This window comes from Geospiza fortis, unplaced genomic scaffold (assembly GCF_000277835.1).
Source record: "Geospiza fortis unplaced genomic scaffold, GeoFor_1.0 scaffold333, whole genome shotgun sequence".
Classification (NCBI taxonomy): domain Eukaryota; kingdom Metazoa; phylum Chordata; class Aves; order Passeriformes; family Thraupidae; genus Geospiza; species Geospiza fortis.
The window spans coordinates 3758833-3763876 of record NW_005054347.1 but is presented as its reverse complement, the minus strand read 5'-3'; positions in this window follow the sequence as shown (position 1 = coordinate 3763876).

Below are 5044 nucleotides of genomic sequence, written 5' to 3'. Positions count from 1 at the left end.
CGGCGGGGCCCCCCCTGCCGCGGGGCCACCGCGAGGGGACAGCGGGGCCAGCCCCGGCGGTGTCTGAGCCCTGCCTGTCCCCCGCAGCTGTGCGCGACCAGCGCGCCGCCCGTGGGCACCGTGCTCGGGGATCTCCAGCTGGGGCACCCCAGCACTCATGGGGTCACATCACACCCCGAGTCACGGCCTCCCTCTGCCCGCCTCGGCCGGGGCACCCCATCCCCGCAGGCCGATTCGGTGGGTGACCTGCTGCTCCCCCTTCTCGGCACCGCTCAGGCAGGGGTCTCTGCAAACCCCAAATTTCCAATATCCTGGGCCAAAAGAGAGGTTGGCAAAGGAGGGCGCTGGGGAACGGCCCCACGAGCTGCTTTGCAAAGGAAAACCCAAAGCTGCACCGGCCGTCCCCGGCTGCTGCACAGCCAGGTGGAGTTTTGCTGGCGGGGACACAACAGGGTGACGGCGGGAGAGGACAGTGACACAGTGACAGCCATGACAGATGCCAGCACTGGAGCAGTCAGCAGAGACCTGCCATTGCCTAAGGGCTGCCAAAAGTGATTTTGTTTGGAAAGATGCTTTGAAAAAGGGCTGGTTTCCCACAGAGGAGGACTGCAAGAGTCACACAGCCCAGAGGGGGATGCTGCCTCCCCAGGCCCGGCCCTGGCAGTGGTCCCTGACCGTCCAAGGGCTCCTTTGGGGCAGGAGCTGGTGTTGGTCCCCTCACCAGAACCCACAGCGTGTCCCTTCAACTTGTCATCAAACCACAGAGCGATGCAGGAGGCAGGGGAGACCTCATCCTGCAGGAAACCAGGCTCAGCACACTCCACCCCACACCCAGCTCCCCCAAAACCCCACAGCACATTCCCTGCCTGGCTGTAATGATACATTTCATCAGGATGAAGTCAGCCCCATTGGCTCCAGCCAAACCACAGTGGTATTTGGGGGAAGCCTCTAACCTTCCCAGGCACCCTGGGCATGAGCACAACCCCTGCTGCAGCTGGGGGCTGTGGCCCTCGCCCCCTCACTGCCTGTAGCCTCAGCCCTTTCCTGCAGCAGCTGCCAGGAAGCTGCTCAGAGTCGGGGCCAAGCCTTCATTCCTCTCCCAAAGGGGAACAGCAGCTCCCAAACCCCCTCTCATATTGCCCCTCTCCCAAAAGTTGCCCCATCCCAGTCTGGCCCTGTTTGCTGCACACAACCCCCCACCCCAAAAATAATTCTGGCAAATACATGAATACTTGCTCTCCTTCCCAATCATTGCCAGCCACAGGGGAAAAACAAGGACAAGCCATGGACTGCTCCCCTCACCTCCTCCAGTGCCTGGTGCCACAGCCTGGGGTTCAGCTGCTCCCCAGCATCCCCCCCCCTGAACCCCATTAGGGAGCCAGGGCTGGATTTTCTGGTTCTCTGGGAAGGCCTGACCTGACCACAGAAGGACGAGTCCAGTGACATTCCCACGTCCCTGCTGCCCAGCAAGGCCACACTGTCACTGCTGTCCTCATCCTCTCCCACAGGCCAGCTGGATCCCGAGCATCCCCTCCCCTGGAGCATGGGGATGGCTCTCACCAGGGCAGGGGCAGCAAAGCTCCCCCAAGCAGCTTCCCTGGGACACTGAGAGCAGGGAAGTGGCCTCAGTTTCCCTCCTGGTAAAGCACTGGGTGAGAAGCCCCAGGCATCACCAGCCATGGAGATCAGCCAAGTCTGTGACTGGCAGGATTTTGGGATATCCCCAGGCAGGTGAGTCCCTTGCAAAGGCTTTCCCATGTCTGTTTTGGGCTGGCAGCATCTACCCAGCTGTCTGTCCAGCACCCAGACCCCTGGGCAGTCAGGATGGACAGACACACTGCAATGTGCCAGTGATGAACCCGACTTGGGGCTTGCAGATGGAAGTTACTGAATGTTGCAGATTTGTGCTGAATTCATCACTTCCCACCTCCTGATGCGGAGAAATAAATATCTGCATCAGCCAAAAGTTTTTGATGTCTTGAAATATTTCAGTTCTCAGTTTTGAAAGGAATCAAAGCATTTTGGCTGGAGAGCTGGGGAAATCCCAGTTCCCCCGCCCTGGGAGGGACCAGGCAGTGCGACCACACCGATTTCCCTGTGGCTGCAGCTCCCGCTTCCGGGGGAACCCTCCTCATTCCTGTGGCTGTGTGCAAAACCACGGCTGGAGCGCCAAGAGCAGGAGCTGCCCCATCTGGCGCTGCGACCTCTGCCAGTGGGGCCCGGGCTGTAAATCCAGGGGTGATAAAGGGCACTGCCGGTGCGTGCCAGCAGTGCCTCGGCCTGTGCGTGTCCCTCAGGGGAGGATCTGTCCCTGTGCCTCACAGGGATGACAATGTGATGTTAATCGCGGTGCTGTCCCAGCTATGCGCTGATAACCAACGAGGGGCTCGATGGCAGCATCCCTCCTTTGCACCGGGCTGGGTGGGCTTCCTCCCGTGATGTCCCCCACAGCCCAGATCCCATCTCCTTGTTCCCCACGCGTGTCCAGGCCGGCAGATGCCGCTGGGACGGTGCTGGAGATTCCTGCCCCCACCCAGGTCGGGTGTGGGACCCGGCCCAGCCCCGCTCCTAGGCTGTGCTGTGTCCGCTGCCCAGAGAGGTGACACTGAGGTGACACTGAGGTGACACTGAGGTGACACTGAGGTGACACTGAGGTGACACTGAGGTGACACTGAGGTGACACTGAGGTGACACTGAGGTGACACTGAGGTGACACTGAGGTGACACTGAGGTGATATTGTGTCCCCAGGCTGGGGTGCCTGCCAGCACCCCCTCCAGCAGCTCCTGGCAGCTGCCTTGCCGTGAAGCTTCAGCCCTGCAGAGAGGCAGGAGAGAGCCCCAGCAGCACCTCCAGCCTGTCCCTGTGTCCCTGTGGCTTTGTGCAGCCTGTCCCTCCCCAGGCTGGGGCAGCCCCAGCCCAGCAGGCACTTTGGGGTGGTGGTGGGGAGCAAGTGGTGAGAGGTCATCCATGGATGCCACACTGGGAGGTTGTTTGAAGGGGCTCCCCCTAAACCAGAATCCACAGAGCTCAATCCTGGGCACTCAGGAAGAAAACCAAGATTCAGGGAGTTTTCCTGCTCCTAAAGAGAAAGCAAAGCAAGGTCCGTTCCAAATTGAGAAAACAGTGGTGATACCAAAAAAGCCACCTCTAAAATGTCAAAATAAATAAAAAACCTTTTTTCTACTTTTTTTTTTCTGGCAGGGAAGGGCTCAGCCTCACTTTCTGCAGCCGGGCATGTTAACAGCTCTATTTCTGCTCTATTTACTCATAGCCATGTAGCCAACTTCCCTGGACGTGAGCATGGCAGCCCCCAAAAGCAAAGAGGGGAGCAGTGGGACCCCTGCCACTCTGTAAAGGCCAGGACAGGCAGCCAAGGTGGATGCTGAGCATTCCCTGGAGATGCTCCCACCAAGGGTTGTCCCTCCAGCCAGCGGAGGAGAGAAGCTGCAGAAGGGCATGGGGACCCCAGTGGGGACACATCGCTCTCCTCCCCACAGAGCCACCCTGGGCTGCCCAGACAGGGAGCAAAGGGGGCCTGAAGGGAGCTGTGGGCTGCAGGCAGCAAGGACAGCTCCTCCTGCTCTCTCCACAGAGCAGCCAAGGCCAGGCAAGCCACGGCAAAGCTCTCATTGCCATGAGTGCTGCTCATTAATCCAGCGAGGGTGGATTAATCAGGGCCTGACAAGAAGCTTCTCTGGCTCAATCAATAGCAGTGAAGGTCTGGAGCACCTCTTGCAGCCCTCACAGGGTGCTCCTGAGGGCCCTCTGCCCAGCCTGGGGCATGTGCCAAACCCTGGGCTGGAGTGGTGAGGGGGTTTAAATTAACCAGGTACGGGTGACACAGGGTGAGGGGCAGCCCAGGGCACAGAGTTTTGGGAATGATCCTGGTGCAGAGCAGCTGGAATGGGGTGTCAGGGCTGCTCTGGGGGTTCTTGGGACAGGAGCCAGCCAGTGAGAGCTGGGGTGATGCTCAGCCCCACCCAGCCATTGCAGGACTGGGGACACGCTGGGGAGACCAGGCAGGGCTCCAGACACCCAGCAAAACCTCTTCACCCCTGGTGGGGCACAGGGATCATGGCTGGGGAAGCAGGATTGTGGGGAGGGCAGCACCTGGCTGTTCACAGCCAGCTCTGACCCTGTCTCACCAGCAGTGACAGCAGCGTGGTGCCAGCAGAAATGGAATGAGGGAAGGAAACATCCCTTGTAATCCCCAAGGACCAGCAGCTGGGCTGGATCCAGCTGGGGAGTGGGGCACTGGGGGCTGTGTGCTGCCCAAGGAAGTGCAGCTGAGGAGGAATCCCCCAGGATGCTGCTGCCCTGCACCGTCAGGCCATGCACTACAGGGAAAGGAGCGGGGGGGGTTGCTGAAATTATGGATGAGAGGGGTCACACATCTCCTGCACTGCTCTGCTGGCCTCTGAGCCTGCTTCCTCAGCTTTCCCAGAACCTGGTGTTCCTCCTTGGACTTCATGCCACCCCTGCACTGCTGCCTGCAGTGGCTTGGATTCAGCCAGCGTGCATTTCCCAGAGCCCGTGTTTTAGGTACCATCTATTTTTAGGATGTCCAACCTGCAGCAAAGACAAGGAGCCACAACCATTTCAGAGAAGTCAGCATGAGAAACAAGGATTTAGGGAAAAAAAAAAAAGAACAACAACCAAAGCAAGCCTTTGGGAACATCACATCCATCTCCCTGTGCCTCACAGACAAATACTGGGATAGCTTGTCCAAGCTCAGGAGGAGAGTGAGGAACCAGAGCATCCCTGAGCTGGGATTCTCCATGACGTCTCCTGCCTGTCCTGTGCGTGTTTTTCAGCCTGGTTAAGGGATGCGATTCTATGTGGGTGCTCAGGGAGATCTGCCTGATATAAGGGGGGTGTCCATGGGGTGCTGGTCCCCTCCTGTCCCTTAGCACCCCTGAGGATGGATGGAGACCCACAGATGGGAGATCTCCATCCTACAGAGGATGCAATTTGGGAGCAGAGATGCTGCATCTGGGAATGAAGTCATCCACCTACTCCTACAATTCTCCCTCCTCCTGCTCG